General features: G+C 37.8%; 1 protein-coding gene across 3 annotated transcripts in view; it reads right to left on the bottom strand.

Moving 5' to 3' along the window:
- LOC121647915 (polypeptide N-acetylgalactosaminyltransferase 18-like) overlaps positions 1–24,990 on the bottom strand; it is a 209,589-nt gene that overhangs the window by 123,476 nt on the left and 61,123 nt on the right. The window lies entirely within an intron of this gene.

The following is a 24,990-nucleotide window of genomic DNA, read 5'->3' as shown; positions in this document are numbered from 1 at the left end:
AGGCCAAAGTCAAACCAATACATTTTCTGATCCTACCTAGACTCAGAGTCAAGAGCTGTATCGATTGCTGTACCAAGAAACAGCTTTGCTTTGAGTTAGCGTCGACTGCTAGCAGGCTAACAGAATGTATGCCAAGCTAGCATCTCATGATAGTTAGCATGTCAATAGTTTTGATAATATTTCAGCCAAACTCAGCAGTAGCCCTGTGGTAGGGAGTCATCTCTACCGAACAGAGTTGGAGGATATATATATATATATATACATTTATATAAATATTTACACTTATTAAATAGTTGGTGTATTAAAGATATTTTTAAGGTTGTAAAAATGGTCCATATTTTATTATAATCCATCTGATGGAAACAAAAATAAATAAATAAATAAAACAAAATTCTTAAGTATGCAAAACCATTGGCTCAGCTGCCATCCAGCAGTGAAAGTGCACCTCTACTGGATAAAAACCAGATGCAAGACATCTAGTTGGAAATGCACTGTGCATCTGTTCTGCAGTGCCTGCCTGGAATCAAACACTTTGGCCACATTTTCATGTGAAATTCCGATTTTTTTGCTGATATATTTTTATTTATTTATATTTTTTTTTATTTTTGCTTCAGAAGTCAAGATTCAAAATGTTTCTTTGTCACGTGCTCTATTATATACATACAATATGCAGTGAAATTTCAACAGAATCACTCCCAAATAAGAAAAAACTTGCAATAATATGTGTTAATAAGCAGAAGTTAAAGTAGGACTGCTTTCAAAATACATGTTTGTAAAGAGTAGAAGTTTGTATAGAAGTAACAATCCAGATAAGGAGATTCTTTCTCTACATTTGACCTATCCCTAGTTGGACTAGGAGCAGTGGGTTGCCATTTTATGATGCTGGGGAGCAGTTGGGGGTCAAGTAGGGATAGCAATCAAAACCTGGATCCACTCTGGAACCGGTACTAAATTTTCCAAAACACTGGAATTGTACGCCGCTGGGCTTATCAATGCTCTCCACTCCAGTGTTAACGATATTCAGCCCTGACAATGTAAGAACAAACAGAATGCTGTATAGGAAAATAAAAAAATAATTAAAATCAGAAATGAATTACATATGATTTGGGCCACTTTTGCCTACAATGAGGACGTAGCCTTATAGTTCATGCTGCTCTGCTGAAAGGAGTGATCAGAAAGGTCTGAACTCCTCAGATTGGAACATGGATGTGGTTCAGATGTTTTTGATCCTGACAGTGAACAAGAATTTCATATGTCCAGATGCTGAGGTTTAGCACAATAACACAAAGTTAGAGCATGAATATAATTTTTTTTTCCTGATGTTATACTGCATTGTGCATGTGAGAAATTAACAGAATCACTAATGTCAGAAGCCAAACATGCTTACAGCATGCTGTGAAAGTATTCAGCCAATAATAACAGGTTCCAAGTAGGCATTGCTTCACTACATGGTGGAAACCGGCCTTCTTAAGTGTTTATTTTAATTTTTTGGAAGCCGGGAAAGATGCCAGCGAGCTAAAATGATTCAATTAGTTTCAGAGTGCCTTCGCACATTTTTAAGGTTGGAGCCAATGCATCACTTTGTACATTTTGCCAACTTGCCCTTTTGTCCCATGAACCTGCCAACATTTGTTTCTGCCTTGAAGTCTTCAGCTGTCTCTCCAAACCACACATGTCCTGGTTTATAAAGCTCATAATAGGTTTGTTGCTGGTTGGTTTGCTCATAGTAAAAGTACCACTTAAGTAAGTCACAGCTTCAGGGTGAGACTAAAATTCTTACATGGATGTTTCTAAGGACCAAGAACTAAGTCTTTTGTTTGAAATTTGTCCAAAAGATGTTTTATTGATTTGTAATGGGTGAGTATGTCATGCAACCGACTGGCAGTATTTCAATCTGACTTGGAGAAAATAATAATACACTCACTTCTTGAGGTTTTATTGTGCTGCAGCATGCTGTAGGAGTTTGAATCTGTCAGGTGAGATATTTGAAAAACAAGCATGTCATTTACTGATGAGTGAAAACCTTTCTGCTTTGACTTTGTAGATCAATCCCATAAAAATCCTGTGAGACTCTCCTTGTGTTGAGTTCAAAGCTCATATTCATCACAGCATCTCATCGTGTGTTTTATCACATTGATAAGGTGCCAACATAAATTACACCCACCTTCTACTTCAGCTGCTACACATAAGCAATGCAGGCGCATAAATTAAAAGCAGTATATGACATAACTCCTGGGGTCTATTAAAAGGTTTGACAGGGCTACTCGTTTCCCAATGGCACAAGCTATATCTCATCTATAGGGGGCTGATCAATATATGTGACTTGTTAATTACCTCAGAAGCAGGAAAATCTGATTTTATGCCTTGATTTCCTGCTGTTGACCTCTGAAAATCCTTTTACATAACACTGCCCAACTTTATCATAACCATTCAGCACATTTATCTAATGCGACAAAATGTTAGTTTAATAAAAACCTACGTTTTAAAAATGCATGTAAATGTGTTATTTCAATCTTCAAAGTTTATGCTTTTGCATCTTTTTGTAAAACCATGCAAGTGTATATCGATACATTAGAATTCCCAGTGAAGCTGCTCTCATTCAAATTTCTCTTGTCAGCTGGCTAAATTATTAAAAAGCAGCCCATTAAGACTCTGTGTCAACTTACAGTTGAATAAAATATTTAAAGACAGTTGCTTTCCCTAATAAAATCTGAATTTGACAATCACTGAGCTCTCAAGTAACTTAGAAAACATCTGTGCACTTGATTTAGCTACACTTACACAAAGGATGATCTCCAGGACAAAAAATTACAATGGACAGAATGTCTTAAATATTTTCTCACACAGTCCAGAGCATCGAGGTGTTGAACATATTTTGGTGGTGGCAAGGATGGTGGCACAGTTGGAGCTTTAATATTAGCACAATTGAACTGTATATGCACCTTGCTGTTTTTTTTTTTACTTTTCCCCTCTTAAAAACACATTCAGTGCCTCACATAATATATACTTGTATTATACAGTATATATATATATATATATATATATATATATATATATATATATATATATATATATATTATAGTAGGGCTGAAGGATTAATCGTTTTTTAATTGAAACATAGCAAATCGCATAGAGTGCCATCAGTTTATCAATATGCTACACGACACCTGATCCAGGTTTCAAATCTGCACCATCCACTGTTTTACAAATCCACTCGCTTCAGACGTATTTCCTGTAGTCTTCTCTATGTGACAGTATGGTCCTCTTTTTGACAGTTTAAAAAAAAGAGTTTGGCTGTGATTCCGCTCTATCTTGGCCTCACATATGTTTAGTTCGGATCTGGGATGCGTTTCATTCCCCACACTTAATATCCACCCATAGCCGATGAGAGGCAGGGAGAGAGAAAACAGCTGCAGTGCAGAGAGGACAGAGTAACTGGGTGTTTTGCAAAACTGCGGATAAAGTCCCTCTTTATATTCTCATTAAACCTATGCTGGTGATAAGGTTCAACACGATAATGAGACGAGGTGAAGAGAATTTAGGCTACATGTTTAATTTAAACATCATGTGACATTTCCACTCAGTTGAGAAGTCGCATCTTCAAACCTCATCACTGACTAATTTTCCATAAATGTCTGAACACTGAGACGAGGACTTTACTAAGTGGAGTCCTTTTAAATATTTTTTACGTTCAGATCTCAGATGACTCGTTGACCGTAATAAAACCTACAAAAACTAATGGATCTATTTTTAGCTGTAATGAGACTCGGGAATGACTATGAACGACGATTGATTCAGCTTTTCAGCTGGGCCTCCATGAAGGACATGATAAAATCATGTAGAGAAAATGAGGTACTGTGGTGTAAATCAGATAAATATCATCAGACTGTCAAGTTTTTACTTCAAAGACAAAGTATAAATCTGTGCTAGAGGAAATGGAACCTTTAGACTTCAGTGTTTTGGTTACAAGTTTCATCTTGGAGCGAAACCATTCATATCTCAACTTTGTGTCCTTGTTAGAATATACAGCAGTTCGTATTTACAGTAAATGCCATGTGATCATCCTCCATCTTATACAGAAAATATACATTGCCAGTCAAAAGTTTGGAGACACTTTCTCACTGGATTTACTGGGAAAGTGTGTCTGAACTTTTGACTGGTGAAGTATTTCTGCATGAAAATTGAACAGAATCTGGAACTAAAGAGATTAAATTGCAGACCAAACTGCAATCACCATACTTGTCAGATAAATCGCAATTAGATTTTTATTTCATATCATTCAAGCCTACTTGACCTTGCCGAGCGAGCAGGTGCTGAGGATCAGCAGCCAGAACAGACTCCAGCAGCTTCTTGCAGGCGGGGGTAGAGTGTGGTCCATTTAGTATATTTATAGATTCCCCATTCAAAGAGTAAGGAAAAAGTTGTCAGTATGTATAAAAATAAAAAAATAAAAACCTCTTAATTCAAACTTCAAGTTGTTCCTTCCTCATCGTTCTGCTCCAGGATTTCCAACTTTATCTGTATTTTGATAGTCAAAGTTCATGTTTGTAAGTCGTAGTACACCAGAGTTTTGAATCAGGTGCTATGGTAATGTCTCTGGTCTGCTGCACTCTGGGTGATGTCCTTCATCAGTGATTGTTTTGTTTGGTTGTTTTGGCAGAGCTAAAAATGGAGTAACCATAGCAATGAGAAAAAGAAGGTTTTAGTAACTAAAATATAAGAAAAAAAAAAAAAACTTAGATGCCTCCAAATTCTTTTTTTTTTTTTTTTTTTTTTGTTCCAGATAAAAAGGAAGGAAAAAAAAAACTTCACAGAAAGAATTTCAGTCTAAAAAAAGAACTGTCATAAAGGGAAAAACACACCTTATTACTGGTAGAAATGTTCCTATTTAAAACGAGCATCAAGATACTAACAGCCATGGGAGCACAAAAGTTAATTTAAAGTTCTGGTATTAACATTTAGGGCAGTGTTCAGTCAGCTCTAGTTAATGACTCATTAATTTGAGTTGGTTAAGTTAAAGCAGGGATACATCTAAAAATGCAGGGCAGTGGCCCCTGAGGACCCAAACTGGAGAACACTGACTTAGAGCAATCTACTGGCATGAATACATTTTTTTTGCTAATGTTTTGCATTAAAATCAGAATTAGTGCACTTTCATTACCACTGTACAAACAGCTCATTTCTTAAGATGACATGGGTCACTGTCCCTTCACTGTTGCATTGGCAGAATTTCATAACACATAAACTAAACACTGGCGTACTCTTTTTTTGTAGCCACCAAGAACTTTCATAACATCTGAAAGATTCATGCCATCAAGTGTGTTTATATCCTAAAAACTGACTCTTTAAAACTTGATGGATTTGATAGAGCAGTCAGGACTAAAAGAAGATTCAATGCAGGATTCAAACTCTGCTAAAATGATCCTAAAAATACCAGCAGACTTAAAAGCTCATGCCCAAAGACAAGTGGTACAACATTCCAGAGGCATTTAGCCCCTTTCTGCTGCAAAACCCATGCTATATGTGTGACTTCTTGTTATTTCTGTCAGCAACAAGTTGTATCTTCAAGGCGTGTGAAAGATTGCAGGCAAAGGTTAAAGGAAACTCTGTTGGGCATCTTTGACATTTGCAATGCCTTTAGGTTTTTTCCCTCTTTCTTTCTTTTTGAATACATACATGTGATTAGTGCCCAGCTTCAGTCAGCAATGTTGAAATGAAAAGATCAAGCATATCTATATATATATATATCTATATATATATATATATCTATATATATATATATATCTATATATATATATATATCTATATATCTATATATCTATATATATATATATATATATATATCTATATATATATATATATATATATATATATATATATATATATATATATATATATATATATATAGAGAGAGAGAGAGAGAGAGAGAGAGAGAGAGAGAGAGAGAGAGAGAGAGAGAGAGAGAGAGGAGAGAGAGAGAGAGAGAGAGAGCAGTATTCCTAAAGATTCTTAGTGCAAAGTGTTGCTCCTAGTGGCCAATTTCTAAGAAAATTCTCAGAATCATGATGTTTTCTTAGAATTTCCCCTAAAAGTGAAGAGTAGATCCTAGTAAAGATACACCTGTCCATGACTCATACCTAGCAACGGAGGTCAACCACACCTCCTCCCTAAAATAGGAGTTTCTGTCCATTCCTCAGAGTTCTCTAAAAATGTTCTGGAATCACTCCTAGGCTAAGACTCCTTGCCAGGAGTTTTTAGGCTAAGTTAGGAGCTCTCTGAGAGGATTCTCAGAATCTTTATCCTGCCCAGATGTGCTGATGCTGTATGAGCCACTGAGACTTCTAAGATTCTCTGGGTCAAATTTGCTTTCCATCATCGTAGTTAAGACTAAACAAGGTGTTTAGTGTTTAGTTTTTCTGCTCCTGATATCTGGAACAAACTATCAGAAAACCCAACGTCTGATTCAAAACTTCTAAAAACACTACAGAGCTTTTGCAGATATTTTCAGTGAAGTGCCCCCTATCAATGACTAATTTAGCATCTATGTCACATCCTACCTTTTGTGTGAAACATCCCATACAAATCAACCTGCAATGCCTAAACATGAGTGTCATACAGCGTGGCATCACTATGCACCAGCTGTGAGGTGAATATAACCCAAAATCTTGTGTTTAGTACTCTAAGTCTCATGCAGTCCTGAAGGCAAACTAAAGCTGTGCATCAAAACAAATGCAATGCTACATTATGCAAGTCCGGGTCCAACCAGTGTTGCCAGATCGAGTCAAAGTTTTCCAGCCCAAAAGTCTGTTCAGAACCACCACAACGCACAAACCCCACCCAATAAGTTGTTCAATATTTAAGTATCTAAAACTGTAAATAAAATTAATATTTACTGTCTGAGCATGAATGCACACCAGTACTACGCACCAAGCAATTTAATAGCAAGTTAAAATCTAATGACAACCAGCCACCACAGCAAAATCAGATCTAGTGAGGGTGTCACGGGACATGTCACGTCTTCCTCTACAAACGTTTGCAGATTGGATGTAGGCTTCTTAACGACTACTCTACCTACCTACCTACTCACTCTTATTTTGTGATTATGAAATCACAAAATACTGAAAGATACTGACTGATCATTGCACACACACATGAAATGTGTAGACTACTTCTACATAATTTCAAATAATTATTTATACATTTACAGTGCTCAGTTTGGATTCTTGTCGTCATGCAGAACATGGGCTACCGTTGGTTGGAACACTGAACATCTAGGGAGCTGCTGCATTGCTTTTTGAGCCACAATGTCCAAGGAGAAACATACACACCTGATTAACAGTAGGTCTAGCTGCTTCTGTTGGAACAGTGTACACACCGAATGATGCCTCCCGACCATGATGCTTGCTCCATCTGTTGCTATGCCAACCATATTTGCAATATCTAGGGCATTAGCTTGCAGAAAGTCCATCATAGCTTTAGCAATTCCTGTAGCATCCGTGTTCTAAAGTTCTATTACCTCCAGATAAGTGCTGAAAAATCTTGGGTTTTTTGAGGAGTACTTTACACATATACAAAGTAACTTGTTCATAGTGATGTCGGTTGTTTCGTCTAAATAAAGTGAGTATGGCGAGTCACCAATGTCCTGTTGAAGTTCTTCTCGAAAGTACGGTGCCAAAACAGATTTGATCACTGCTGTACACTTGGCTCTGTGCATCTGAAAGGCTCCAATCTCATCCTGCAGAAAGTCAGACAAATCATCCACTGCATTAACTGAAGTGTGGCAAGCAACGTGTGCTGCAATGCAGAGCTCATGTCGTTTCTGGTGGTCACAAATCCTGGTGCTACCATTACTTGCTGATGCCACCATAAAATCCTTAATCGAGGGAAGGCATTGCATTTTGTGCTTCTTTGTTTCAGCATGGTCCTTCAGGTCTTTAAGGTAGACTCGAATGTCCGTATTGCAAAATTTGCAGTGGCCCTTGCTTTCATCATTCTTTAATGGCGCTATCCACAATTTAAGGTCACTGTCGCTTTCCCATTCTTTTCTGTAGCTTTTTTAATATTTTGCCCAAATCTACATTTTTTTTTCTAGGTTGACCGCTGCAGTTTCACATGCTGCTAAAACTAGCATCAGTGTCACCGGTCACCGGTCTCAGCGCTCTGGCAGGTGACAATAACCAGTCAGTGAGGCAGACCGGTCAGGGGATTGCTAACATCTAATAATGATGGCTAACAGGAGACTGGCAGGTGACAATAACAAATTAGCATGCAGACAGGTCAGGGGGCATTGCTATGAACTAATAATGATGAACGATTGATTAAAATGTGTTTCAATAAGGTTAATTTAACTGCCAAACATACCCCAAACCTGCCTAAACTATGTCCACCTGCCCAAAGCAAATTTTACCCCCAAAAAAATCTAAATCAAAACCGCACAAGTGGGTGGGAAACCATCCAATCTGGCACCACTGGGTCCAACAAATTCATTTAAAAATAATTTCTACATTTTAGCATAGATCAAAAAGTGATGCACGGAGCCTAAAACATTTTCCAACTGCAATACAACCCACGCAGTGGTTGTTGCTGAATCATGTTACTTCTTCGAGCTGAATGCACAGAGGGGATGCAGAGTTTATGAAGGACATTCTGTTTGTTCCTGTTGTTTCCCTTGGTGGTATAAGTGGTTGCTTAAAGGCTAATGTTAGGCAGGAATCTAATGCACAATGACAAGGTGACTGCCACTGGCCTTCCAAAAAAAAAAAATAAAAAAAAAAAAATCTCATTATTGCACATATTTTATTATTTCTCTGACTGAACAGCCCTTTTTTTCCTCTTCATCCCATTTTTCCTCTCATCACAGTTTGTCCTTTAGGCTGTTCTGCAGTTTGTTGGTTTGTCAGCCGTCTTTTGTGATCACCAGTTTGAGATGGAAGTGCACTTGTTTAACATTATTTATCACAGATTTTTAGATGAGCCTTGATATTTTCCCACAGTGCCGGCAGCAGTTTTTGTTCCATGCCATTCAGGAATGAGTCTTGTCTTTTCAAATAGGCTCATTACTTGTCCCTGTCCTTCCACATTCTTTCGCTCTGATTCATCTACATGAGCGTCAGCAGGAACTATCCGACAGATACTGACCGCTTCGCTGCTGTGTGTGTTTAGTGGAGATGTGGGCTGGTGACGTTGGAAATCCAGAAAAGACTCCAGGCAGCATGGTGTCCTTGGCTGAAACAGGCATCATTCAAAAACTCTGAGCACAAAAATGTAAGATGTCATGTCTCCAGAGATGCAGCTTTCAGTTCATTGGTGTTGCCTCTAAAATACATAAGATCAGCAGCCACCTCCAGCTATATGTCAAAATGATTAACTCAGTTCAAGATGAAAAAGTTAATAGGCAGCTCATTTGCATGCTAGAAATTGGTCAAGTTAATAATATTAGAAGTCCTATCTGCAATAACAACATAGCACTTGGGTACATGGTGACATTGCTACAACCCAGAAATAATTAATTGAAACGTTTCTTGACAAGGCCTATTTTTTCTACCTCCCTCCTGTCTGAAATGACATACTCAAAATTAATAGATAATATCTTCATAATACAAGGTCTGTATGTATAATTTCAGCCTCAAAAGAAAGCGTCACGTGAGATTACTACAGAAGTGTAACCCCAGATTTTCCAACGGGTGTGTGTGCGCTGCGCTCCAGCTGCTCGCGGTTCTGTTCTGACCTCCGCAGTGGGTCAGTTCTCACCGGGAGCGTGAAGCACCCATGTGCTCCATCAAAAATAGACTTGCTGCGTATGTTTAGTAGAGATCCGACAAGGCGCTTCTGGGAAGCTTCTGACACCCACCGCGGCGTGGCTGGTGTGAACCAAACCATTAACTAAAACAGCCGCGGCACAGCTGTAACGAGGCGCAAACGCACCCAGAGGAAACTGGCCTTCAAGATATGTGTCAGAGTAAATTAACCTGTAACACAGAAAATGTGTTACAGCTTAAATTATCTCCTCCTCACAGAAAACTCACATTAATTTTAGTGAAAACCAGAGGATATCAGCCCATTTCACTTAGGAATTAGTAAAATAATGTCTGATGAGTGTCTGTGTAAGAATAGACGCTTATTAAAAAGAAAAAAAAAAAAAAAGAGTCTGACCAGTTTTACAGATGTTTCGGTAGAGGTGTTCTGCAAGGAACACATCCCCTGATGTTGATGACTGACACCTCAAGTGATGGTCATAGTCAGGAAAATCAAGGGATCGCCCTCAACTTCACCTTCAAACCATCATTCAAACTAATCATTTCAAACAGAGGCAGAGTGATAGAAGAACACACTAGAAGAGGTTTTGTTAGAGGTAGAATAAAACTTCTGATCAAAAGAGAGCAAAAGTAAGAGATGCTTTATAACTTGGGTCTTTTTTTGTACCTCCACTTCAAGACAAATTCCTTGTATGTGCAAATTTACTTGAAATTACAGAAATTAGAAGCTCTAAAGTAGACGTTGCTGTTCTCTCATTTCATTTGGGTGGCAGAGGTAAGTAAGAGTCTTTCTGCTGAGTTTTTCTCATTTGGTATGCTGCGTCAGGGTTGGTGCCTTCTAATTTGTGCAAAATTCATCTGTACTTCATATATTTCATGCTGCCCCCTCTTCAAAATAAGGTTAATAAGTTAGCTGAGACAGCTGATGCCCTACAACAACAACACTATTGAACTGAAATTAAATTTAGCCAATAAATCTGAAAAATGTTCATTTTCAATTCAGCCACAAAAGCTGTAGCTTAATATTTAAGAATCAATATCCCATGTAGCTTCATCTGTATGATATTTGTGGGATTAAACAGAAAAGATGAACAAAAAGAATTGACGAAGGATTCTGCTGTTGCCACTTAGATACTTGAATTCAGATCCAAGACAGATGTCAAACACACTCCTATGGAAACAGCATGTGAAACAGCATTTGAAAAATCACTATGTGGTATAAAAGCAGCTCAAAACAAGTTGATTGTAGATATCAGGGAAATCAGAACTAGGTTAACTTTGATCATATCTTACTAAATGTGGGCGGCTTTCTTTTTTCAAAGGGTTAGGTTCATTTAATAGAGGAAATTCTACAAGTTTACCCCTCTTGGCTTTACGAAAAGAATTCACAAGCTCTTGCTCCACAGGTGGATCTTTACATAGCAAAGTTTTTTTCATCTCAAAGCATCAAAACGTATTTTCCAAAACAGATACAGATGTAGGGCTCAACACAAACTGGGATTCGGGTATTGCCAGGTGCACTCAAAGGTTCATAAAAAAGTGTAGCCCCTTTAGAATTCATTAGTTAAGATGGCTTCTTGCATTTTTTTGATCATGCTGAAATATTTCTTAACAGCTACTCCACTCAATAAGCTTAGCTTAGTCTTGAGTGAGGGGCAGTTGTTATGATAAAGGTTACCTGTTCAGCTCACAGTAATATGTTCCCTGTACCTCTGTAAACTAAATACCATGTGCTAGTATTAAGTGACCAAGTCTTCATGAATAAAATTAGTTTGGCTCTTCTGTGAATGATAAATTCACTGGGTTATCAACAGGAGATATGCCATCAATTTCCTTTGAATGTGGAGAAATAGATGCTTTACCATAAAAAACAAAAAACCTGCATATAATTCAAACAATTTATTTACAGTATTCACAGTTCACAATTTAAGCTTAAGATTCATGCACAAAGATGAACATTAATGAACATATTCACATAAAAACATCTCAAAGAAAAGATTATCATGAAAAAGTGACTTCCACATTGAAGCAATTGTATTTGTATCAGACAGAAACAACCCTGCACGTGGCCTTTGTCCTGTAACCCAAGAAGCTCCAACTCCTTGCTGCAATACACTGGACTCAAATTAAATGGATCTTTAACAGCTTGTTGTTAAGTTCTACACGAGTCTGATTATGACCCATTAATTTGAGTCAAGTGTGTTGCAGTAGGGAAACATCTAAAACTTGCAGGACACCAGCTTACAAGGAGATCTTTGTGTAACCTATCAGACTTCACACCCTGGTTTGTTTGGTTTGAGTGCATGAAAGCCACTTTATCACAATACTATGTGATAAATAATGCTCACTGAAAGGGACTACAAACTAATGTGAGTGTGAGTAAGCTTCCATGCCACTAATCCAGGGCTCCAGACTGTGACCAAATGGTCGCATTTTGCGACTAAAATGTGAGACAGTGCGAGTGAATTTTTCATCTACTCGTGCAATGGCGACCAATTTATTTGCCGGTCTTTTTCTTGTTTTAGTTATAACTTAATTTATTTTGTCGCTAACAAACTTCTGCTCCCCTCTTCAGCCCAGCAGTTCATAGTAATGCACAAATTAGCTGCTGGTTTGCCGACTCAAACTAACTTCAATACGAGAAAAAGAGACAAACACCAACAAAGATGACAACCAATGGGACGAACGACCACTGTGATTGGCTTATCTGTGGTAAGAGACGGGTCTTGGGGGAATTTATTACTCCTCAGTGTTGCCAACTTAGCGACTTTGTTGCTATATTTAGGGAGTTTTCAGACCCTTCTAGTGACTTTTAAAAAAAAAAGTGAGTAGCAACAAATCTAGCGACTTTTTCTGGTATTACTGGCGACTTTTGGAGACTGAGGTGAATGAACGTTGTTTACTCTTCCCAATGAGGAGCGGGTGCTGTGCAGACCCCTCCCCTCAGAGCAGACGATGTTCACCTCTGAAAATGAAACGTACAAAGCTGCTGCTGGAGGATCCTGCGCTGGCTTATTAGATAGTAATGTCTATTCATAAACAGTGTGGACAAAAATATTTAAAAAGTTAAGTGTTGTGACATGTTGTAGACTCCTAAATAAAAAACAAAAGACACTTAAAAAACTGAACTAAAATTAAAGAGAATATTGACAGAATTTTTATTTATTTATTTTTGATGTTCTAAACATTTTTTAGTTGTCTTTTTATCAATTTCTGCCTTTCCGACGACATCCCTCTTTATGGCAGCATTCATTACAACTATATGTACCAGGCAGATTATGCTAAATAGCTACTTTTCTTACTGAGGAGTCGGGAACAGTGGCTGGAGAGGAGTATCAGTCCCTGAAGCTGTTTATTGCCAGGAACTACATGGACAAGTCATACCATGTCGTATGGGGGATGATGGTGACACAGTTGCTGTCCTGCTTCGACTACAAAGTGAATATCAAATCAAATCATCAAATCTGATTTGATTTGACAAGTTCTATGTCTACTTGTTTTGTCAACTGCTGCACAAAAATGTGACGTGTAAACATTGTAATTTCTGAATTTATTGTTCAAGTATTTATCACTAATACAGCGAAAATTAGAGGAAATGTGAATGTTTGCTATGCAAGGTGATTTCAGTGTGCACCCCAAAATTTTCTGCTTGCACTCCTAAAAATTTAAGTTAGGGGCCACTGTGCTCCTCATAAAAAATGTTAGTCTGGAGTCCTGCACTAATCTACATTTTAATCTCTCTTTTAAAGCAGCAAAGTGAGCAATAACACACATTCACAGCCTCAATGGGAAATGTGCAGCAATGCTACTCAAACATCTGTGCTTCTAGCAGCGTGGCACTCACAAGGTGGTCGGTGAAGGAGAACCTCTCCAGTGTGAGTCAGAATTGTGTCACAGACCTATTTACAGTCTCTGCTTCTCCTCTTTTCCTAAGGCTCTCCTTGGTTTTGTGGCTCCTGTAGCTTCTTGCTGCTGCTGTTGAACTGAATTACTGAGGGCAGACCAGCATCTAAATATCAGAGCATTTGGTTTAAGAAATAAGAAAATGTGAATGCATTTTCTTTGCAGTAATATGTTTTCAACAGTAGCTCTGCAGCTATTTTTTATCATTATGACAAAGGTTTCTATTGAGAAGAATTCTCATGATCTGACCTTATTGCCTGCACATTGCTTTTGGAGCTCTGAAGGGCATGGCCGATGAAGACTACATCCAATTCCTTCTTCTGCAGTTACTGGGCCAACATGTCAAAATGAGGTATGATTTTGTGAAACGGTAGAAAAAACTAGAAATTCTCATTCTGCAGCATCCTCCAGAAGCCAGATGCCTCTTTCGGTGTGTTTCTTTCAAAAGAACCAGATGCCCTGATGGTTTAAATGCACTGTATGAGTTCATCTAGGTTCTCATGCAGAGCTCTTATAGGTTTGTTGTTGAAGCTCCATCTTGTGGCTGAAGCTCTGGGTAACCGTGCAACAGTCTGGTCAATAATGCCGGTCTTTAGGTGACCAGGGGAAAAAAAAAAAAAAAAAAAATAGGCAAGACAGATGGTGCATGTCAGTGACTCCTGTAGTTGTCCACGAGATGGAGGCTGGAGTAAAGCCATTAGGGTGGAACAGAATACACGGGTAGCAAATCAAATCAAATTTGGTCTTGGTGGTCCTAACTGTTTTGGTGGCAGTTTTATCTTCATTAGTCCAACGACTTAAGGGAAATTCTTTTAAAGACATAATGGAATTGCTCCAATAATTAGCCATTTTTGACCTTAAATGCAGCTAGCTTTATCCAAGCAACTGGCCAGGCTGAATGATATGTATGACTAAAGTGCAAGACCCCGCAGAACCAAGACCCCAGACATTGCATTATAGTGCCTATTTTACATGACAGATAAGAGCAGTCGGGGTGAAAGTGAAAATCGCCCCAAAAGTGGCGACACTCCCTGCAGCATAGAGTTAGACCACAGGTGTCAAACTCCAGTACTCGAGGGCCGGTATCCTGCAGGCTTTCATGGTTTCTCTGATCTAACACACCAGACTGAAATTAATGGGTTATTGTGAAGAAGTTGACAAGAAGCTGTTGGATCCATTTGATTTTATTCAAGTGTGTTAGATCAGGAAAACAATGAAAACCTGCAGGATGCCAGCTTTCGAGGACCGGAGTTTGACACCCCTGAGATAGACAATGACAAACAGGCAGTCCAAAGGGTTCAGAAAGCTTCAAGTGGATAGTTTGTTGTTTTTTTCTTTTCTCTTCGGTGGCATGTCACCCTATCGCATCTTATTGGAAAACCACCCATACTTAATACTCCCTGGCCTAAAGCTTCACAATGACATCAAATATGAGTCTGCTAACTTCCCATCTTGTTCTCTGTTAGTTGATATTCACACTGAAACCCATGTCCTCAGACTATCAAAGCCCCACTCAGGATGAAGATTTCAGATACATTCACGCTCTAGAGAAAACATTTGTAGCTTGGATGTCTTTGCATCAGTTTGTGCCACCCACAGCCCTCTTGGCTCTTTTTGTGTGCTGTCTGAAGAGAAACACTTTGAAGACATTTTATTTTCATCATGACAAGACAAAAGAGGTGAAGTGCAGGAGCCAAGGCTGGAAGGATCTGTGTGAGTCATTTGTAGAGACGTGCCTGCACATTCAGGAATCTGGTGGGTGGGTTTGTATAAGGAATGGAGACCAGTGGAATGTTGCAATTAGCACCTAAACTGACACCTTTTCCTAATCCTGGCAGGGTCATTTGGGGTGAAATATCATAAAACCCTGATATCTCAGAAAACATTTTTGCGAACTGCATTTTCTCTTCTAAACAGATGTATACGTATTCATATACTTAACTTAAATGAAGTAGCTGCATCTCTGCTTTGTCTTCCATAACGATGGTCTTTTACTGATTGGTTATTCATGGACATAATTACAGTGCATTCAAAACCAAACTAGATATTACATAACAGCACAGAGGAAATAGCAAAGGAGTTAAATGAGAAGAACACTGACATTTTTGTCAATAAAGTCTGTATTTCCTTGAAAACAAAAGTCAAAACTGCTGCAACAAAGATCCCTTTTGAGTTATTCCTGCACTCTCTTTTCAACAGCTATCAATTTAATAACTTTAACTGTGATTATTCTGATCCTTTTTGAATTTGCAGTAATGGTATTTATGGAACTTTTAAGCTTGAGTCCTTGACTTTTTCTTCTTTTTGTTCCAAAGCTCACCTAAACGTTCACACTATGGTAATTAACTTTCAAGAACAAATCTTTTCTCAAAACTGTAATACAGCTTGGATTAATAAATAAGGTGCAGCATTGACTTTTTTTTTAAAATAAAACATTCATTTCTAGTACAACCTTTCGTGCAGCTAATGACTTGTTTAAGTAAATGCAATCATATAAAAAGCATACACAGACACAAATTGGACGGCAGAGAAAAGCTTAATGGAAATAAAACCTCTTAAAGTCAGAACTAAGTGGTTTAAAAGTACACTTGTTTTTGTGAGACTTGCATTAAAAACATAAACTCAAATTTTCATAAAGGTTTCAGGGATTATTGATGAATGGAGCCTGTATAGCTTCAAAGCCCTTAAGTTTAATCTAATAAAAACTCTGAGGAAAAAAAATTGAATTAACAACAACTTTAATGATTTCAGTTGTATGTTCCTGTTGCATAATAGTACTTTCTTTTACTTCTCTCTGCTTGATGCATTATTTTGTGCGTAAGGAACTGAGGTCATCAATATTATAAATGTCAACAGACAAAATTACAAAGTTCAGTTTTGTTTGCTTTACTGACTTAACAACTGAATATACTGTAAGTATACAATACCGTCCCAGAACTTTTGTATTAGACTGGATTTATATTTTTACACTTTGAAAGTAAACACAAACAATGTTTAGCTATTTGAAAATGAGAACAATTATCTCTTTTAGTCATTTATTATTTTCAAGTGTTCCAAGTAAAGAATTAAGGCTTTAAGTTACCAGGTATGGGCCATCATCGAAATTAAAAACAAATAAAACCAATAAAACATTAATCATGGGCACATAAAGGCTACTTGTTGAGAATTTTATTCATACCTCAGCCAGAGTTGGTTGAACAACAGCGAGGCTGTAAACTGCCTCTGATCCTCTTCCATGTGGTGGTTTTGTGCATACCTCTGACTCCGGTTTTTAGGCTACCAAACTGCACCTTGACCTCTGAAAAGTTTATTTTTTTTGGCAGAACATCTCCTCTCCATAGTTAGACCTAACTGGGCGAGGTCTCTGGACCCTGAATAATTAATTGCATAACATGTAAATGACGATGGATTTCAGCCGCTGCATTTATCAAGGCCTGATCATTCGTACGCTGGTATCGGTCAGATACAAACGTATGAATCACACGTGGATCCAATCTAAAGATAATTCCTGTGATCAGATGTGCTGTCATTTCCACGTTTGTTTGATAAATTAGGGCCACTCAGCTTATTTTTTGTACATGTATTTTCTCTAGAGAGAAGAGAGCAGATGGAAGCATTAAGCTTAAAACCTGCAACTTTAACAGAATTACTCTAATCTTCAAACATTTGTGCCACAATGTCCATCTATTAATCTTATCAATCCCACTCTAACAGGCTTAAAAGCATCCTTTAGGTGGAAAGAAGCAAAGCAAACATGTAGGCAGGACATTTAATGCTTTGCGTCGCTTTTAATTACTTTCCAATGTATAAACGGCCACAGTTCCTGTCACACCCTACATTTTATTATATACCTGAGTTTGCACACTTTTGAAAACCCAATAGCAAACAAGCACTCGTGCCAGTTGCTGGTCTGTGATTTTGAATCAATACAAAGCAGAATCTAATGAATAAGAAAAGAGGCAAGAGAAGACAGCTTTTAGAGTTATTCCCCAGAGTCTGTGATATGTAAAATCACACTGAAAATAAAAATGTTCCAAAATACTCCAAGACTTTCCAGACTTACTCTGAAGAGTCACTTCATCTTAAATCTAGTTAAGTCCTAAGTATCATTAGAAAGTTGTCTGTGTGGAACAACTTCTAAGAAAGATGTGTTCATGATGTAACACATAATAACTCTGTCATAAAAGCAGAAAAAACAACAATTTAGTATTCAGTATTCATCCTGGAGAGCTTGCTTTTCTTGCTTCACTGCACAATGACAGGAGAGGGTCGGGGCAGCTGCCGTGATATTAAATCATTTAGATAATGTGTTGACCTGGGGGGAGCTCAGACACAGATAACCCCAGCAGTTAAGACAGCAGGAGGAGAGGATGTGACTGGACAGTCAATACATACTGCACACACATGTAGAGAGAGCCTCGTCACACATAAGGGATTCATATATAATTCATATCTGGTTCTGGGACACATTTATTACTTGTCTCTGAGGCAAAAAAAAAAAAAAAAGGTCTCAGTTGGGACAGGTTAATTTATTTAGGACTGGAGTTGCTTTTTGTTCTCTAAAATATATATCAGGTTTGAAGTGTCAAAAGGACAGAACAGATAAAAAGTCCTCATCCAAATGAGCTGAAACAAATGCTCTCATGAATTCAGTTCTTGAGAAAACTGGGGAGAGGGAATCTCATTTCAGCATCTGTATTGCAATGTGCACAATAGTCACATCGTTATATGCAATGTCTGGAATTAATAAAGTATTTTTCATATCATTTAATTCAATCAGGTAAGTCAGAGGGTTCAATCCACGCATGAAGCATTATTTGCTCATTTTTCAGGTGCCTACATTATGCAAAGACGTTTTTAACATTCAAAACATACATGGACATGGAGAAACAGCTGTCTGCTCACACAGGAAACCTCAGCCCTTCTGTGGAGACCACCTGTGTTGGGCCTCCTGACAGCAAGCGCAGCACTATAGAGCTACATCGATGTATACATCTCACTTTAGAGGAGACCTCCCGCTCAGTTATTAATCATCCCAAAATTGTTCCTACTGCCACCAACTTCTCATATTTGACAGATTATTGGAAAAGCACTTTAGCTGTTTTAAAGCCATTCTGCAAACTGCTGAATTACCGTAGTTTTAAGGAGGGAAGCGGCTTGAGTCCCTTAGTTTTTTTTTAATCAATGTGGTGAAAATTCCCATTTCTCTTTAACCCTATAATGCCATATGTATCATCTTGGATGCATACAGTTTCTGAGACATTTTGGCTCCAAGCCCTGGTGTAAACAATCTGATTCGCATCTTCTTCCCCCTGGTGGATACAATAATAATATAATAGCACACTAAAACTATTTTTACATATCACAGTATTAAATAATAAATATACTAACTTTTTGTTTTGTTTTTAATTTTTTCCATTTTTAAAAGGGCCAAATAAAGACTTCAGATCAAAAAAGGACTAAAATCTTTATTTTTTCTTAGGTTGGGCTTTAAAGGGTTAACACATCATAGCCGAAAAAGAAAATTTGCAGTCTCATTTATCAGGGGCCGTTTGAGACATTATTCAGAATGACTCTCTCACAGACATATGTGAAATTTAAGTCATTCACACATTATACTGAAACCTCTCATATATTATACTGAAACTGCCTCTTATATACTATTCTAAAATGCTCTAACATGCAATACGGAAATGCTCTCACATACTATACTGAAATCTCCTTTAATATATAATACTGAAATACTCTTAAACACTATACTGAAATCATTCACACACTATAGTAAAATTTCTAAAATCACATTTCACTAGTATGTATGAAAGGAATTCTACTAGTGTGTGTGTGAGAGGGAATTTCACTAGTATGTATGAAAGGAATTCCACTAGTGTGTGTGAGAGGGAATTTCACTAGTATGTACGAAAGGAATTCCACTAGTATGTGTGAGAGGGAATTTCACTAGTATGTACGAAAGGAATTCCACTAGCTTGTGTGAGAGGGAATTTCACTAGTATGTATGAAAGGAATTCTACTAGTGTGTGAGAGGGAATTTCACTAGTATGTATGAAAGGAATTCTACTAGTGTGTGAGAGGGAATTTCACTTGAAAAGGAAGTCATTTCAGTTGAAACGGAAGTCACGTAGTATAAAAAAAAACAGGAGCGCATTTTCAAAACAAACCGAAGAAGAAGAAGTTGGAGAACATCGACAGATGTTTTGCGAAGACTTATGCTGTATTAATATCTGTTCAGTCGCCTAGAAGTAATCTCAGTGAAGCAGCTGGCATCTCCAATACTATTCTGGCCTCATCAGAGACGATTAAGGGTTAACGCGACATCAGCCGGACGAGCGACAGTAGTAAGTCTGAATGGGGACATGCTAACTAGCCATCTAGCATAAGTCGGCCATTGGGATATAAAGTGCTGTAAAACGAAGACCTAACAGCACTGTGAGGCATATCCTGGAGAATACACCAAACACAGATGAAGAGCATGTTGTCCAGTGCTGTCCAGGTCTTCCTTTGACATCACTGCATATCTTCATGACCGAGTTATGCTAGGTGGCTAGTTAGCGTGTCCTCATTCAGACTTGCTACTGTCAGTTATCCGGTTGTTGTCGCGTTAGACCTAACCCTTCTAATAGTATCTGCTGAGGCCAGTATAGTATTGAAAAAGCCAGCTGCCTCACTTAGTCATAAACTCATGACCACATTAGATTAGATTAGATTAGACTTTATTATCTCACAGTGGAGAAATTCACTTGTTACAGCAGCTCTTGTTATAGAATAAAGTGCAAAAAGACAGAATAAGGTGAACATGCATCACAGCAAGAAGGTGCAATATAAATTATTTACAAGAAAAAGTCTAAGAAAAGCAAAAAAAAGCAAAAATAGAAAAACATCAATAGAATTAAACTATCCCACTGCCATTGAACAGAAGCTACACCTGCTATGCTTTCTGAAAACAAGATGACAAGATGAAAATGTCCGTGTGCCGGCCACAAATTTTAATATAATGTTATAAATACAACAACACAATTACTATCTCAATTACATAAGCATGGTGCTTCAACACTGACTAAAACACTGACAAATTAAAACAGTAACATAGGGTTGAGAACTTCCTTTATCAAACACTGAGTCAAGGGTGAGACAGAGAGTTGCATTTCAGTATAGTATATAAGAGGAGATTTCAGTATATTATATAAGAGGCAGTTTCAGTATAGTGTATGAGAGGTTTTACTATAACTTGTGAATGATTTCAGTATAGTGTTTAAGAGTATTTCAGTATTATATATTAAAGGAGATTTCAGTATAGTATGTGAGAGCACTTCCATATTGCATGTTAGAGCATTTTAGAATAGTATATAAGAGGCAGTTTCAGTATAGTGTATGAGAGGTTTTACTATAATGTGTGAATGATTTTAGTATAATATATGAGAGGTTTCAGTATAATGTGTGAATGACTTAAATTTCACGTGTCTGTGAGAGGGTCATTCTGAATAATGTCTCAAACAGCACCTCATACTCATTGCTCTCCCTCCCCCGTTTGTTTCACCAGGTAAATACTATATCATAACAACACCACATTTACAATAAATACAAGCTGACAGATCCAAAACACACACAGTGTTTTGGTGCTTGGGTTCAGAGCATCTTGGTGAAGGTAAAGAAAAGAGAGTTTTTGGTTAAAATTATGTGATCATCATACAATCTCATTTACTGCTACTAATTGTAAACAGGTTTATCCTGTAGTCCTATAATAGTAATGATTTACTTTTCCTGTAATTAAATTTTCTTCAGCCCTTTCTGTAGTCACAGTTTGGGGCTTATTTCCACTCAAACTCTTTTATTTAATATTTAATAACTTCTCATGTTAACATTACAGAACCATAGTTAATGGCTTTAATTGAATAGGACTTGTTCCATAACATTTATGATTAATAAACCATAAAGGGTGAAATCTTAATAATTAAAAAGATTTTAATCAGTAATTCATAAAAAGAAAAACATTTTTTTTATTAATTGTTTATGAGACCAATGTTTTGCTTCTGCCTTTTTATGTGGTGCTTGATGGTGACGTCAAGCTAAAAAAAACAAACAAAAAAAAAAAAAAAACAGAAACTGGGGTTATAAAGTTTGTGAACATGCCAGAAATCTCTCCATGAATAACATCAAATACATTTACACAGACCTTATTAGTATATGAAAAGAATTAAGTTTTAATAAATATGGCCAAAATATCCTGGTCCTTAACATACTATGAGTTTATGTAAATTGTGTCGCTGCTGTACCTCTATCCTGCTCCAATTTTGGATCTGTTGGGGTTGTTCTGTCTGCTACTGTGTTTATGCTTTATCTTTACTACATATAACTGATACTTTGTGCCTTTCTTGTCCTGGTCTTGAGGTAATACTATTCTCTCGTGCTTAGACCTGCTCGCTCATCTTCGGTTTGTCTTGCATGCTCAGTTCATCATACTACATGCTTATTTTAGGCACCATTGTCCAAGTAGCGATGCGCACAGTGGCCAGTGAATGTATGTTTAAATCATGTGGTACCAGTTAGCATTCTAAGTGGATTTATCTTTCATCTTTCACACTGAAGTACCCTGGATAAGACGCATCTGCCTGAGAAGTTCGACTATCCACAATGACGGGCAGCACAGAAACACATTGCACTACTTCCTCTTTTGCTTCTCACCATCTGCTGAGCTCCAGACAGCCCACCACCACCACCATTCCCCTGTTCTTGCTGACTTAATTAACAAGTGTACCCCTCATAGCAAGTGATGTTCACTGCAGTCTGTGTGTGTGAGAGAGCTGAGGGAAGGCATTACAGGCTCTGTGATGCAACACATCATGGCAAATGAGGCAGGGGACATCCAAGTACTCTAAATCTTTAAACTCAAACACTACTTCTCTCTCTCCCAGCAGTCTTGACAGGCCTGGTGGTGTATTTACGATCCCTGTTCTGGCAACATCAGCAGATTTTTGGCAACTACAGCGCCTGATGTTCAGGATTCATAACAACTGAAATTAAATTTGTCTTCAGTATTGGGAATTTGATCAAACCTTCAGGTGAAATGGTGCAGGGACGCTAAGTTTTACACAAAATGTGATATTTTGTGAATGCAGAAACAAAAAAAAGATTGCTAATTCATGGTAAGAATATTTAGAATAATTCATTAAGGCAACAGTGAAACTAACTTTTGTCATTGTAAAGTAATTGAAAATAACGTTGAAGCTGTATTCATCAGTAAATGTGGTTACTACATGTAACACAGAAAATCATAATTATAACGTCAAAATCTGTTCAATCAGTCATGTTCTGCAGTTTCCTCCTGATGCAGTGGCCATTCAATTTAATTTAACTCACAGTTTTGGTTTTCTTGCACTGCATACTGTGTTGCTATGCAGCAGAAGGCTGACTGTCATGTGTGCAAAAGTTAAAGGCTTCAGGTTAAAAAACAAAAGAACAAGTAAAAAAAAAAAAAAAAAAAAAAGGATTAGTGCCCTGCAGCAAAGGCTATTTTTTTCAACCCATCCATCCATCCATGCATGCATCCATCAATATCTCTTAGCCTTTTTTTCTTTCTCAGACCTCACATCCTCCTTTGATCTTGTAATTACCACACCCACTGAGGGGAGCTCTTACAACAGTAATACGCTGCTTACTAAAATAACATCAAGTCATTTCTCATGCATCTCGTAGAGAGCAGCGTTTCTCACTGTGGTCAAATGCACAGTTGTGAATGGTGGCTCCCTTGACTATGTATCTTTTTGTTTTCAGACAGATACTGTTTTGGTTCTAGTTCTGGCTCCAACTATGTTCTAGTGCAGGGCTACTCAATTCGGTCCTACGAGGGCCGCAATCCAGCAGGTTTTCCATGTATTCCTGTACCAACACACCTGAGTCAAATGAATGAGTTATTGTGTAGAACCTGATTGGCTGTTAGAGCCACCTAATTTGACTCAGGTGTGTTGGTGCAGGGATACATGGAAAACCTGCTGGATTGCGGCCCTCGTAGGACCGAATTGAGTAGCCCTGTTCTAGTGTCTAGTCTCTGAACCTTGATGTTTTCAGGTGAACCAGACTTCAGGGCAAACCGAAGTTAGAGGGCTTCACTCTGCGGAAGTGAACATAAACAGGAAACTTGTTTATGAAAGTTGATGCTTACCTATGGTTTCCAAAAACAAACAATATATTCAGACAACCGAGCGAATTTTGTGTGTGTCAGCATGCTTTACTGCTGTCATTTCTCCCGCTCAGAGGGATGCCTAGTGAGCTGTGGAAATAAATCTGTTGTGCTTCCATCTTTGGTTCAAACAGCCTGTAAACTAATTCAGCAATGTGTCGGTACTTGTTGCAAAGCTGAGGTCGCAAAACCAAAACAGTTCAAAATAACCAATAACACGGCACCTTTTGGGGAATTATCTCCTCCATGTGAACTACCAGGCTTAGTTTGTGTGTGTGGATGTATGTGCGTCTCTGTAGGATATGAGAGGGGGGACAGGGGAGGGCTGAGCTGGCTATTAACTTCAGAAGCCCAAGGAGAGTGTTTGGAGTGCATATTAAAAGGGGAAAAAATCCAGATGTTCATAAAAACAAATAGTCATGAGAAATTTGAATTAATCACTTTATCCCCCCCCCCGGTCCAAGTAAACATTAAAACAGTGCTTGGTTTGAATCTGTATGAAAAGAAAAAAAAAATGTTTAGGAGTAGGATAAAAATGTGAATATATTGAAATATATGTGGTTAAGATTAGGCATAAAAAATACATGATTAGGTTTAGAGATTAACAAATGTGCAGTTGAGGTTTGCCATCCCATCAGAATGATGCTGCACAATTCAAAATATTAAGCATCACAAAACAATCACATAATTCAGAGCATTTACTGTAAAACCAGCTGGTTCTGGGTGGAAGTGGGTTATAACTCCTAAGGTTGTCCAAACCTTGAGGCAACCTTTATGATACAGATTACTACATAAAACTGGCAAAGAAAGAGAATCTTATGAGTGGGAAATAATTGGGGCAAAGGGGAATAAAAAAGAGTCTTAGTTTATCTCATGAGATCATCAGTAGCTCGCCTGACAGTATTTGGAGCAGATACGCAAGCTTGTGTTTGTTAAAAAACATCAAAACTGCTAACTGGGTAAAACATGAAGCACATCATACAAGTATTAATGAGAATTTTGACGTCAGTGAACTTGATGCGAACTAATGAATTCAAATTCACATTTTTAAGAACTTGCTGAAGTCTTTTCCTCTTTTTCAAAGTTTCCTTTTAACTAGGCTACTGAATGCAAACTATAGCCGCTGGTGTTGTGCATGGA

The sequence above is a fragment of the Melanotaenia boesemani genome, chromosome 10 (assembly GCF_017639745.1).
Source record: "Melanotaenia boesemani isolate fMelBoe1 chromosome 10, fMelBoe1.pri, whole genome shotgun sequence".
In the NCBI taxonomy this organism is placed as follows: domain Eukaryota; kingdom Metazoa; phylum Chordata; class Actinopteri; order Atheriniformes; family Melanotaeniidae; genus Melanotaenia; species Melanotaenia boesemani.
The sequence above is the reverse complement of the archived record's forward strand: the minus strand, read 5'-3'. Positions and strand labels throughout refer to the sequence as shown.